Raw genomic sequence first — 15,315 nt, forward strand, 5'->3', positions numbered from 1 at the left:
TCCATTAAAAAAAACTTGTATATATCTAGCAACACATAGATGAAATGCCACAGCATACAAGGCTACGGACCAAGTTCTGGAAAATGAGATTAGAATAGATAGATGCTTTTTGGCCGGCGCAGACACGATGGACCAAAGTGTCTCTTTCTGTTCTGTATTACTTTATGACATGACAAGGAAGGTTTCTGATTCATTGGACTAGTTTGAGGACAAAACTAGGCTGTAAACAACAGGAATAAGGTTGAGATCACAGTCCTCTTTGGGATAATGCTGCAGGAAAATTCGAAATATTAGGGCAGAGGGTAAAAAATCAAATGAGGAAGCAGAAAGGAAAACAAGATGAACAAGGAGTGCAGGAGAGGTGAAAGAGGAAATAGTCAGAGAAGTTACAAAGAGCATGTTAGTAAAAAGAAACAACTCTGACAACATCATCAAAGATGTGTGGGTTAGGTGGATTGGCCCTGCTAAATTGCCCCTTAGTATCTCAAGATATGTAGATTAGGAGATTTAGTTGAGTAAATATGTGGGGTTACGGGGATCAAGCCTGAATAAGAGCATCGGTGCAGGATTGATGGGCTGAATGGTCTCCTTCTGCACTGTACGGATTCTATGATTATACAAAGCAGATGTGTACTGTATTTAACTAAATGCACAAAATAGTGTGAATAAAACTGGAGGTACAAACCGTCTGCTGTTTGGGGTATAGTCTATATTCGCAGAGATGTGGCTAAGACTAAGACAAGACTGGAAGGTGAGCAATTTCCAGGTTAGTTAGTCCAGAACAACTTTGTACATCAGTACCGTTATGAAATGGAGGTCGATCCCCCCTCTGAGAACTAATACCTAACCACTCAAAAAGGAGTACCTTGCCTCTTAATAGGAGGTAAACGTTAGTGTGAATTGGTAGGATCTGCTTTTCAGCAACTTTTAGTGGTTAAATCAAAATAACTCCCTGACACTCTAAAGTCAGCAAGTAACAATTTATTTATCTAACAGTGAACAAGTTAACTAAACTGTTAACAAACCGAATAAAACAAGATTCTAATGGATGCTGTTCAAATAAATACAATTTCCACTTATTAACAAAAAAAATAGAATTTTATTCACTCTCTAAATTACAACCAGGTTTTGCGTCTTCCGGAATATTCTGGGCCTTTTCTGTTGATTCTTCCGAATGGAACTTCTTTCTTCTTTGGTATCTTTTCTATCTAGATGAGACTTTGAGCTAATAGCTGTGAGCTGTGGCAGATGCTCTCCTCCTCTGTTGCACTGCCCCCTTCTTATTATATCTGTGATGACATATCACTATTCCCCACAATAGAATTAGAACATAGAACATAGAACATAGAACATTACAGCGCAGAACAGGCCCTTCGGCCCACGATGTTGCACCGACCAGTTAAAAAAAAAAAACTGTGACCCTCCAACCTAAACCAATTTCTTTTCGTCCATGAACCTATCTACGGATCTCTTAAACGCCCCCAAACTAGGCGCATTTACTACTGATGCTGGCAGGGCATTCCAATCCCTCACCACCCTCTGGGTAAAGAACCTACCCCTGACATCGGTTCTATAACTACCCCCCCTCAATTTAAAGCCATGCCCCCTCGTGCTGGATTTCTCCATCAGAGGAAAAAGGCTATCACTATCCACCCTATCTAAACCTCTAATCATCTTATATGTTTCAATAAGATCCCCTCTTAGCCGCCGCCTTTCCAGCGAAAACAATCTCAAATCCCTCAGCCTCTCCTCATAGGATCTCCCCTCCATACCAGGCAACATCCTGGTAAACCTCCTCTGCACCCTCTCCAAAGCCTCCACATCCTTCCTGTAATGTGGGGACCAGAACTGCACACAGTACTCCAAGTGCGGCCGCACCAGAGTTGTGTACAGTTGCAACATAACGCTACGACTCCTAAATTCAATCCCCCTACCAATAAACGCCAAGACACCATATGCCTTCTTAACAACCTTATCTACTTGATTCCCAACTTTCAGGGATCTATGCACACATACACCTAGATCCCTCTGCTCCTCCACACTATTCAAAGTCCTCCCGTTAGCCCTATACTCAACACATCTGTTATTCCTACCAAAGTGAATTACCTCACACTTCTCCGCATTAAACTCCATCCGCCACCTCTCGGCCCAACTTTGCAACCTGTCTAAGTCTTCCTGCAGACTACGACACCCTTCCTCACTGTCTACCACACCACCGACTTTGGTGTCATCAGCAAATTTGCTAATCCACCCAACTATACCCTCATCCAGATCATTAATAAATATTACAAACAGCAGTGGCCCCAAAACAGATCCCTGAGGTACACCACTTGTAACCGCACTCCATGATGAATATTTACTATCAACCACCACCCTCTGTTTCCTATCCGCTAGCCAATTCCTGATCCAATTTCCTAGATCACCCCCAATCCCATACATCTGCATTTTCTGCAGAAGCCTACCATGGTGAACCTTATCAAACGCCTTACTAAAATCCATATATACCACGTCCACTGCCTTGCCCCCATCCACCTCCTTGGTCACTTTCTCAAAAAACTCAATAAGGTTAGTAAGGCACGACCTACCTGCCACAAAACCATGCTGACTATCACCTATCAATTCATTACTCTCCAAATAACTATAAATCCTATCCCTTATAATTTTTTCCAACATCTTGCCGACAACAGAAGTGAGACTCACCGGTCTATAATTCCCGGGGAAGTCTCTGTTCCCCTTCTTAAACAATGGGACAACATTCGCTAACCTCCAATCTTCTGGTACTATACCAGAGGCCAACGACGACCTGGTTCTAGGTTTCCAAAACCATCGGATTTAAATTTAATAGGTCCTTGGCATCCAAGTGCCTGATTCAAATTTGATTGGCTGAATTCAAAAATTCAAATGCCTGAAAGCCTGTTGCCTTGGTAACCCTGCTGCTTGGCCTTCTGATACAAATGTTTCATTTTTGGCACTCTTTATGTACTTGCATTTTTTAAAAACTTTCTAAGCACAGAAAAAATACACTACCTTTTAACAGACAATTTTACAAACACCAATTTCACAACAGTTCATGCTTACCCTGCAAGAAAGGAACGGAACCTGTGCTCTGTTTGGTTCTTATAAATTAAATGAAGAAAGTAGGCAATGTAAAAGCAGAAAACATCAAGGAAAAAACAACCTTAACATAATCAGTTTTGAGACCGGTTCAAAGAGAAAATTACTTAACTGGAAAAAACAATTACAGTAAGATGAAAGTGGAACCAGTCCAGGTAAATTGGAAATAAAAATGTTGATAGCAATAAGTCAATGAAAAACATTGAAAATTAGATAGCTATGGTACAAATTAGACATGCGTCTACAAAAAAAAAGCCAAAGGGATAAAGTAAAAGCAGGAATTTCTTGAATCAGTAGAAAAATAACATAAACAAATCAGGCAGAATATGGATTATATAGCAGTAGAGCAAAATAGAAGAGTAATGTTTAGCATAAAGTGAAATGTCATAAACATATAAAATGTAAAAGATTAATTTAGGAAAATAAAGAACAAATTACAGATAGAAAAGGAAATCTTCTTTTGGAGGATGGAGAATTGGTCCTTGGTTTTCAGAAAAGAGTGCGCGAGTGAGAATTAGAGAGCACAAACAGGGGAAGCATTGGCTAGGAAGAATATAGAGAATGAAGTTGAGCTGTAGAAGTGACGGAACCTTTGTGCTGGAATTTTTGGCCCCCTCCTGCTGGTGGGATCTTCTGGTCCTGCTGAAGTTAACACCTGGCATTGGGTTCCCCAGCGGTGGGATGGGTGAGCCAAGCGAAGCCCATAGACTTTGGCGGGGCCAGAAGATCCTGTCAGTGGCCAATGGCTCTCCGCATCCGGCATGGGAAATCCCACCACTGGGGGTGGGAAATCCCAGCTAAATGCCACCCAGCAGGTATCCTAAAACACAGAGAGTCAGAGAGAAAATAGCAAATGATTTGACCACAATCTTTCAGACAACTTTTGAAATGGAAGGACAGCAGGATTACCAGTATGTAACATCTTAATTCAGAAATGAGCAATGTGATAAATACAGTAACTTTAGAGCAGCTAGTTTATATCATGACTGGGTAAGCTTCTTGAAGCCATATAAAAGGAAAAAGAAATACTACTCACTTAGAAGTGTAATTAATTAAGAATAACCAGCATGAATTTGTAAACGGCATGTCACAACTGACAAATTTAATAGAGGTTTTTGAGGGGGTAATGAAATGTATTGACTAAGATGAGGCTACACAAGCTACATATGTGTATTTTCAAAAGACCTTTGATAAAATGCTGCATAGGAGGATTGTCAATAAATCTTGAAGTTTCCTCCCTCACATTGGCAAATTCCCAAAGGGTGGCATTCCTAATGCTGGGGGCACACTCACATGATGTCAATTTGGGTGACCTGGAAGCTCCAGCAGGGTCAATCCATCTTTTGTTGAGCCATTCCACTCTGCTATTTTTTTCCCTGGGACCTAAAGATCTACGGCTGTCCCAGAGTTTGTGTGCATTGCTAGTGGTGCAGGTCCTTAAGAAGTTAACGAAGAGTACATAACCTGATGTCTAAACCTTGCATGGAAAAGATCCTTGGAAAACTGAGGGAGGTCGGGCAGAACTCTAATAATTCCAAATCTGATTCTAACTACTAAAATGACAGGGTCCAGTTACAGTCTGTGTTTGCTATACCAGTGAGGCTTAATACATTTATGTCTTCTGGGATGAGAAAAGCATACACCATTGTAATGGCTAGCAGATTCCATCCTCACAAGAGGCAAGGGTTACATAGATATTGGTACCTGATGGATAAATCACATACCTCATTGACGCAACTGTAGTTCTAAAGGACAATATTTACCTCGCATTCTGACCACAATCACAGAGCACTGTTGCATTTGACTTGTGACAATAATGTGCATCTGTGCAATGGAGTGATTCTCCAAGATACAACACTATCAATTAACATTATTATGGTTTACAAAATGAGAACAGCAATGTATTAGAATAAATGCACCCTCAAACCTCATCAGCACCATGTCAGTGGCACTCATGAATAGAAAGTCCAGATAAGGAGTGTGACAAAAATGAAGCATTATATTATGGGGTTGGTTCCTTTCTGTCTGCTATTGTACAAACTCAGGTTGGTTCACAGAAAATTGCCCAGCTTATTTTGATAAATATCTCTAGAACATAGACATGGGGATATCATTTTTCTCTGGAGTGACATTAGCTCCCTCGGATTTCCAGCTGGAACTAAGATCAACATTCAGTGTTAAGCCAAAGCTTGGATGGGCATATTGCAATGATGGAACATTTGCATCATGAGTGCCATGGAAATGAGTGGCACTGGAAATGCTGTGTGTTCCTGACATGCAGGATTGCAATGGCACAGGAAGAGACTTTGAAAGTGTAACCAATTCATTTATTAAACTTCCTCTACAGCATTTTGTTAAAGACTTGTTTTGGTTATCTCAGGTATAGCTGGCCCTGTTACACAGCTGCAGGCTCCCATGAGCTACATCAATTCCCAATGCCTTCGCTAGTCAGGCTGCCTAATACTGTTTAAGTAGGAATCACATTGGAGTCTGTCAAAATGGCAAATCAGCTCGGTTCAAGAGGGGGCAAAGGGGCAGGAGTGAAAGCTTCCCTGCCCCTTTTCCATGTAATTCCTGGCTGTTGTGTCTGGCCAGGGGACTGAGGAAGGAACAAAGCACAAATTTCATTTGTCCTTGTTGTCTTTTGGGAAGTACTTTTCAACCTGTCTTGTTCAAACTGAAGATTCCATCTCAATCCATCAGAGAGATAATAGACGGCAAAACTCCATGGATAATCAGCAGCAAAATAGTACATAAAATATATACAGACCTGTGGCCACCTCAATTTACACTACAGTTCAGCGCAGCAGATGTAACTGTTATTTTTCTTTAATTGCAGGAGAGGCAGTTATACCTGTAATGACTGAAAATCTACAGTGTACCTATTCACTTATCCATTTCCTGTTAAATGTTATTGGCAACTTACAGTTTAATCTTGTGAAACATTTGTTCTATTGCCTTCTGAAACTGAGAAAAATCACATGATACCAGTAATATTGTATCAAGAGATTCCCATGTAATCTCTGGGCTCACTACAAATAACTAGATACTGAACGGGAAAAAACACACTCCAAAATATTGGAAGCAAAGGTTTACTAGCAAATTATGAGAAAAATATATAAGAGTGTTGAGTATTCATGCTATTTCTAGTGTTTCTTCACGAGCAGCTTTGCAGTGGAACAGGGGTACTTTAAGAGGCTGATCACATTATGGCACTGACGACATCATTGGCCATTTGTGTGGGTAAATGGGCAGTCTATAGTGTTAGAATCTTTTCAACAAAGCTCTTCATTTGTTTGAATCTTCAAGGTCTGCAGCCCATCTTTTAAAACTACCACATCGAAAACTGGCCACAAGGAAGTTGGTCCACACTGCAGACATCCGGAGAAATTAAGAAAAATCGTCGCCATAAATAGAAAACTGGCAAAGAGTGTCCTTGTGCATCAGTCACTGAAGGTAAGCATGCAGGTGCAGCAGGCGATAAAAGCGGCAAATGGTATGTTGGCCTTCATTGCAAGAGCTTTTGAGTACAGGAGCAGGGATGTGTTGTTGCAATTACACAGAGTCTTGGTGAGGCCACACCTAGAGTATTGTGGGCAGTTTTGGTCTCCTTTTCTGAGGAAGGATGTTCTTTCTCTCGAGGGAGTGCAGCGAAGGTTTACCAGGCTGATTCCGGGGATGACGGGACTGATGTGTGAGGAGAGATTGACTGGGTTAGGATTGTTTTCGCTGAAGTTCAGATGAATGAGGGGGGGACCTCATAGAGACTTCTAAAATTCTAATAGGACTAGACAGGGTAGATACAGGGGTTTGTTCCCGATGGTGGGTGTGTCCAGAACCAGGAGTCACAGTCTGAGGATTCAGGGTAGGTCATTTAGGATGGAAGTGAGGAGACATTTCAAAGAGTGGTGAGCCTGTGGAATTCATTACCACAGGAAGTAGTTGATACCAAAACATTGAATGTATTCAAGAGGCGGTTGAATATAACACTTGGGGGCGAATGGGATCAAAGATGATGGGGAAAAAGCAGGATTAGGCTATTGATTTCAATTATTGATTGGATGATCAGCCATGATCATAATGAATGGCAGAGCAGAGACGGGCCAAATGGCCTCCTTCTGCTCCTATCTTCTATGTTTCTATTACACCCATGGGAGGCCTGGCAAAGAGTACATATAGATTATGCTGGACCATTCGAAGGGCATATATTTCTCATTTTGGTCAACATGTACTTGAAATGGCCTGAAGTTGCCAATATGAAGACATCCTCGGAGAGAACAATTCAAAGACTGGGTGAAATTTTCAGCAGAATCAACAGAGTTCACATTAATCTGTGCCAAGAGAAGACCTGGACCTTCCTGAGAACATGACACTACCCGAACCAATTGGGGAAGGTAGGACCTCAGTTGAGAACACTTTTAACACTGAGTCAACCTCAGAGCACTACGTCGACTCCGGTTAAGACAATCACAGATGATGTCCAAACCAAACCAAAGGTTGCAGTAAACACTAAAAAGCAGATGCCTGAGATTCGCTGATAACCACATAACCAATAACCACTATGCTACCACAACCTTGGTGTGTAAAGGATATTGGTATCTTGCTGCGACATTAAAATTTGTTTTTGTCTTTGTTGTTGTAATATGGGGATTCTGTTATGTATCGAAGACTGGAATACATGACTCACTTTAGCTGTGACACTTAGCAGGCCATTGGTGATATTACGTTTGGGCCCCAATTATTGGGTCAGTAATGAAGCAACTGCTCACTGTTGACCTCTGTGGAAGGGGATTCCTAACCAACTAATTTATAGGCAGAATGCAGTTTTTCAGAGGACAAGTAATCAGTAAGGAGTTAAATGATTCTTAGACCAGCTAACACAAACGGTTTTACACACATGTGAATGCAGTAAGACAATCAAAACAATAGCTACCGGCACGGTAGCACAGTGGTTAGCACTGCTGCTTCACAGCTCCAGGGTCCCGGGTTCGATTCTCGGGTCACTGTCTGTGTGGAGTTTGCACATTCTCCTCGTGTTTGCGTGGGTTTCCTCCGGGTGCTCCAGTTTCCTCCCACAGTCCAAAGATGTGCGGGTTAGGTTGATTGGCCAGGTTAAAATTGCCCCTGAGATGCGTAGGTTAGAGGGATTAGTGGGTAAATATGTGAGGGTAGGGCCTGGGTGGGATTGTGGTCGGTGCAGACTCGATGGGCCGAATGGCCTCCTTCTGCACTGTAGGGTTTCTATGATTCTTTCTATGGTTACGATTTCAAAACAAATATGCTGATATTTTATGATATTCCAAAAGTAATGTTCACTTTAGCCAAGCTAAGTTATCGAAAGGCATGATGGTAAAAGTCATTAGTTCAAAGCCAAAGGTCTGGGAACTTGTCAGTCAGCAGCAGTCTTATCAGGAGAATTCCATAAGGGAACAAGTGTTGCAACTAATGAATACATGCATTCATTGCCCATACACAAGGATAGACATGTCCCTGGACGCAGGAACACATGTCTATTCAAGTTGGCAGTGAGCCAGTGGAAGCATCCACTCTGACCTGACTGTAGCGTCTGCCGTTACCAGGGAACAGGGATCAGTTAGTACCAAGAGGGGTGATTACCTCTGACTTAAAAGGACGAATAAAATATCATCATGCTGTTTGGTATCATATGGTTAGCTGAGGGACTTGGCAGAGATTTGTATTGATGTATCACTATTAAATTAAATTGATTTTAAGCTAAAGAAAGGTGGAATTATTGATTAGAAAAAACTATAATTGATCTGTTTTTGACCATGTACGTCAGATCTTTTGGAAAGATTCTGTCGCTCTGTTCCAGAGCTATTTAACCCTTCGTGAGACTCTGGTCGACTGTACATTTGTATTGTCTTGTTCTTACGTTTTATGTTCAATAAACTTTGTTACGTCTTTGCACAAAGATATTTGCCTTGCGAGTTTTGAATTGTCTGAGTTTAAGACACAATTTCCCCACACCAACCTCAAAGAAAAGTGTGTGTAAAAATCTAGCGATATCTGTGGTGTGTATTTCCCCTTTCCCAATGTCACTTTGAAGCTGGTGCCAAATCAAGGTTATCTCCCAGCATCCAACAGCATTAATATCAGCTAGCAGGGTAAGCAGCCAATCCACTGAAGCATTCTCATGGGCAGGAAACCAAGAAGTAAAATGCACTGAATTTTCAACTTAAAATAAAACCTTATACAGGTTCAAGTATAATATGAAATATACACAATCATTTTTAAAATAATTAAAAATCCATGATTTTTTTTAACCACACTGGAGAAATTTGATATTCTACAAATATAAAATTAGTTTTTCAAGGACAATGAGGTTGATCAGCAATAATTATGAGCTTAGTATGCTGTAAAAAACTAAGCAATACCTCACTGAGCAAAGTTTTTACAATGAGACCAATGGTGTAAAATGACAAGTTCTTGTCAATTCAGTGATTTCTATTTGTCCGCAGTCTGTAAGGACTCTTGCCACTCTGGGGAAGCATAGAATTATTGATAGAAATTTTTTGATTTCCATGTTTAACTGCACTTGAGCAGACTCCAGAACTTACTATCACTTTCAGAGAAGTAATGACAATAAACCTTGATTGTTTGGCTATCATTCTATTTCAAAATCCAGATCATTAACTCATATCTCCTTCAACTTACCCACAAGGTGTTATTTTGATTTGCAGTTTTAATTAGATTTAATATTTATACTTATCCATTTTGTATAAACAGTATACTTCCAGAATGTTTTATTGATCCATTGGTAGAATTCTAATTGCACCTTGTTGGAATTTGAGTCGAAATGTTAGTGCAATTACAAAATATGAAATTTAGATGAATGAACTAAGTTTTATAGAATTGTAAACTCAATTAAATAAGGTGCCAATTTGACCACTGTAAATGACTGTTATACTTAAGCAGAGAAACTGTAGCTTAGAGATCAATGGGGGGGAATAATTTTCCAAACTTAAAGCCCTGTGGACAGACATTATCCACTATCAGAAAATTAAGGTACTCTGTAAACACAAAGCTGCAATATTCACATGCTTGCACCTAGATAAACAGGAAATGAGCCCCCGAACCATGCTAAACACAAAGCAGTAGTATTCCAGCTGGGCAGAAAATAAGCTTTAATGCCTACCCTAATTGGAACGGCCTGAGTCATTTTTTGAGTTTTTACACTAGATATTTTATCAGGTCCAGCAGCATTGCCCACAAGTGAACATAATACCCCCTATGATTCAGAACATATCTGTTGTTAAATAGTTGGATCAACTGCAGTATTCACAACAGAGAAACACTTGCATGCTACTGAGATCTATCATGTGTCAAAGTTTATTTGCTTTCTTCAACAGCAACCTGAAAACATACTCCCAACAGACTGATATTTGGATTTTCAATCAACATGTTGTCTTATTTATTTCAAACTGATAAATAAACAGAAACAGTAAAACTTGGTGAAATGTACGTTATTTGATCTCCCTTGATATAGAAAATCAAAGAGTTGCTTTTCAGTATCTCTTCCAACGTAACCATTTAAGAAGATTATTTGCCATAGCTTCCTCTTCCTTCTGACCTAACTCACTTGTCAAGCTGGCCTGAAACTTTCAAGCACACAGGATTGACTTTTGAACTAGAAACGTGGCCTAATGTAATCTGTAATTTCAGAATTCTGGTCACCAAGCTGCCCGCCAGACAGAACTGGCAACCAATCGATAACCATGACCCATATGCAAAGTTCTCAGCCACAGTACCCTATTATAAAAAGCTGACAGCAGTCTGGGTTTTCTGTTTCGTGCCATGGTGGTAGAGGGCCAAATTGAAACAAAAGGCAGTCAGCATGTACATCTCTCATAATTACATTAAATCAAGCAGCCATTCATCAATATTAACGAATGGTCAGCCTATGATAATAGCAAAGAATTCTGCAATTAAATGTAATGACTGGTCAATTTAACTGTTCACAGAACGTCCCGTATGCTGGCCACAGATAGCTCCGAGAATCTTAAGCTCGACTGTCTGATCTGAGCTGGTGAAAAATGACTTGTTTGACTTTTGATGCCAAGCCCTTGTTGTTTCAGACAAGACAAAATAAAAGACAAAAAACTCAACTCAGGAAAAAAAAAGTACATTTTTTGTTTTACTGATGTGAGGAGGCCTTGTAATCGACAAAATCATGTTAAGCAGGGTAAGGTTCATCTGTGTCACATTTCCACCTCCTTCCCCAACAATGCACATTCCAGAAAGGTCATCTGGGAGGAGATGATGTGGTGCTTAGATGTTACCTCTTTCCAAGATGAGGACTTTGGAAGAACTAAGGAATTAGTGACAATGAAACTGCAAAAGGAATTATAACATTCATCCACAGGCCAGTAAGATAGATACAGCCTAGAAATAGGCCATTTGGCCCATATATTTGTGTCAGCTCTTTGAAAGGACTATCTAATTAGCCAGAGTCCCCCACCCTTTACCCATAGCCTTGAAAAGTTTTCCCCTTTGGGTATTTAGCCAATTCCTTTTTGAAAGATATTACTGAATCCATTTCCATCAGCTTTATACGCAGTGTATTCCAGATCGTAATAAAAAAATGTCTACTCAACTCACCTCTATTTCTTTTGCCAATGACCTTAAACCTGTATCATCTGGTACCAAGCCATTAACTAATAGAAACAGTGGCCGGGATTGTCCCTGGCCCCTTGCCAACATGCTTGATGGCGGGTATGAGGGGAGAATATGGTGAGAGGCCAGAAATTGGTTTCATGCTAGCAGGAATCTACAGCAGGATCTTCTGCTGGTGCCTGTCATGGTGGACCGGAAACCTGCCAGAGGAAGACGCAAACTTCATTTGCATTCCCATTAATGGAATCAGATGAAGGCCCAACTCCCCATACCAGATTCAAGGTGATGCTGGTGTGAATCATATTCTTAGGGTATGGTACGAGATATTGGGTTTTCAGCTGAACATTGTCTGGAGCTACCTCTGGACTTCAGGGGAGGCTGCCTACAAACCTGAACCCTGGAATACCACAGCAGTGGGTCAGGGGTGCATCTGCAGGTGGACCTTCCAGATTTAGTGACCTGGTGGGGAGGAGTCCATCTTCCAGCCTCAGAAGGTTCCTGGACATTCATCTGGTTTCTCAGGAAGTCCATCTTCCAGCCTCAGAGTGCTCTCAGAGATTAATCTTCATCTTTTTTCTTCAATAGTGGGTCAGTGATGTTTGGCGCCTTTTCAATATGGCACCAGACATGATGGCAAACTACATGCCATTCAGACCTGCCCTACCACTGAAAACAGCATAAAACACTTGAGTGCATAATTAATGGGATTGGGACTAGAAGATTTAGCATGTTTTCCCACTGGCTGCCACAGCAGGAAACACTTCACGTTCCCACCCCACCCTGGCACTTAGTCTCAAAATGGGAGAATTACTCCCAGTTTCTCTTTATTTACTTTATTAAAACTCTTTGGGCATGATCTTACCAGCCGTTCATGCCATGCTCCAACTGCAGCGAAGTTGGAGAATTGGCGCCCAGCCAAATCTCTGTTCACTGCAGCTGAATGGGAAAATCCTGCTGGCGTGAATGGCCGTAACATTCCGGCCTTCATGACGTTGAACGCTTCTGTTAAATCTTCCCTTGATGTTCTCATAAGAAAAGCCCCAGCTATCTATTTTCTCTTCATAACTGAAATTCCTTATCTCTGTTAATAAATCTCCTCTGCACCCTCTCTAAGGCCTTGGCACCCTTCCTGAAGTGTGGTACTGGCCACAATACTTCAGCTGGGGCCTAAACAGTGTTCTACAAGGATTCAGCAGAACTTGCTTGCATTTATACTCTTAAAAAGTAAAAGAATCTGTACGCTTTATTAATAACCTTCTCTACTTCAAAGATGCCACCTGCAAAGATTTATAAGACCCAAAGGACTCTCTGTTCCTGCACTTCCTTTAAAGCTGATCCATTTAGTTTATATTGCTTCTCCTCTGTTTATACCAAAATGCATCACTTCACGCATCTCTGCTTTAAATATCTGTCCAGTTCATTGCCTATGTCATCCTGAAGTCTGTTCCTACTCTCCACATTGTTTACTACATTTCCGGATTTTGTGCCATCGGCAAACTTTGCAATTATACCCTGTTTAACCAAGCCCAAGTTATTAATGTGTATGAAAATGAGCACTGCTCCGAAAACAAGTCCCTGGGGAATGCTATTGTTTACATCCTCCAGTCTGGAAAACAGCCATTCACCACTACCCTCCTCTTTCTGTTCCTTAACCAAATTTGCATCCATAATGCTACTGCTTCTTTAATTCTCAGGGCTTTAATTTTGCTAACATGCCTATTTTTAGGTACCTTATCAAACAAGAAAATCCATACATAACGCACTACCTTCCTCAGCCCTGCCCGTTACTTCATGAAGGAACTCATTCAAGTCAGTACAACACGCTTTGCCTTTAAAGAATCTGTGCTGGCTGTAATATATCAACACACAATTTTCCAAATTAATTTTGTCTCAGTTTATTTGTTACTCTTATTTCTTAAAAAAAAAACAGGTGCGACATCTGAAAATCTCCAGTCCTTTGACATTGCTCCCATATTTACGAAGAATTGGAGGTTGGTAGCCTTCTTATAAAAAACACCAGAAAAAGACCACACCACCCTCCACGATTAATCATGGCACTGAAATCACTGCATTGAGGTTGAATATTTGTTCTTTGATGGATCACTGTTGTGTGTGCTTGGTTGTATCTAGGTTGTGTAACAGTGTCCCAAGTTATGTTGTCAGATGTAAGCAAAATCCTTAACAACCAACCTTGCAGATGGCTAATATAATCAAAACACTTCAGCCTGAGATCACTAGCTGAGACAAACAAAAGCACACTTGACTGTATGAAGAGTGCCTTTTCTCATTTAGAAATAAGTAGCAAAGTTCACTTTTTTCTGATTATGACTATCAACTGTGTTACAATACTGGCAAGTCTTCTTGGGTTTCCTCCAATTGAATTATGACTCAAACTTTATAAGCGCAAACTATAGAAACTGGTCTATCAGCAGATACTTGGACAGATGTCATTATTTTCTAGGTGTCAGCTCTGACTTAGTTGTTAGTTCTCTTGCCTCCAAGCCGAAAAGTTGAGAGTTCAAGTCTAGCTACAGAGACAAATGTCTAGGCATACGTTCTAAGCATTACTGTAAAGTCAGAAGTGCAAAACTTTACTGACCTATGTTGAAAATTTGGATTGACCCACCATTCACAGCCATTTGAAGGGAAACTTCATGCAAGGTACATTTTAAAGCAGAGAAAGGCATAGTGAGTTAAAGCAATTTTGGAACAGTGGCCACGATTCTCCCATCGCGACCCACAACTTTTCTGGCGGGTCACGATGGGAGATGCGCATCACTGGCCTTGTACTAGGATTTGCGCATGCGCCAGGAACGCATGTGCATCTCCCAGAATCAGCGACAGTCGCCAGTCAGACCATGCTGGAAACCGGCGGGAAGGCAGGTAAGTAATTTGCATCTTTTAAAAATGTATTTTAAATATGTTTTAAATGTGATTATCAGAGACTTTCAGATCCCGATTGAATCTCCCACCCCGCCAGGAGTACTTTATTCCGGCGGGGTTTACACTAGCTTCCCACATTCGGGGAACTAGCGAGAAATCCCGCCGGAATAAAGGGGGGCAATCGGGGCCCCCCGGACATGGGCACTGTGGTAGTGCCAGCCTGTGCCCTCTGGCACTGCCCAAGCAGCAAAGTGCCCATGCCCAGGGGGCACCTGGGCACATCAGGTAGTGCCAAGGGGGTGGGGGGTCCTGCTGCCACTCTGTAGACAGGATCGGTCTGGGATGGAGGGAGGGCAGCGATTGGGGCTGGCCGGGCCGGGGGGGGGGGGGGGGGTCTGACCCCAGTGGGGCGGTCTGCCGGGGTGAGGGGAATCGCCACTGCTGAGGGGTGTGGGCTGTGCATCAGGGCGCTCTGGGATGGGTCAGGGCTGGCCCAGGAATTGTTGTGGGGGCCATGGGGGGTGGGGGGAAGCTGGAGGAGCAGCACTGCGGTGGTCCCGGGCTGGCCAGCGATTGAGCTGGCCAGCAAATGGGGAGACTGACAGATCGGGGACACTGTGCATGCGCAGAACTGTCAGACTCCGGTGCGAATAGACCTCAGCCCGCCCTTGGGTTTTTAATGAT

This window comes from Mustelus asterias, chromosome 7 (assembly GCF_964213995.1).
Source record: "Mustelus asterias chromosome 7, sMusAst1.hap1.1, whole genome shotgun sequence".
NCBI classification, from domain to species: domain Eukaryota; kingdom Metazoa; phylum Chordata; class Chondrichthyes; order Carcharhiniformes; family Triakidae; genus Mustelus; species Mustelus asterias.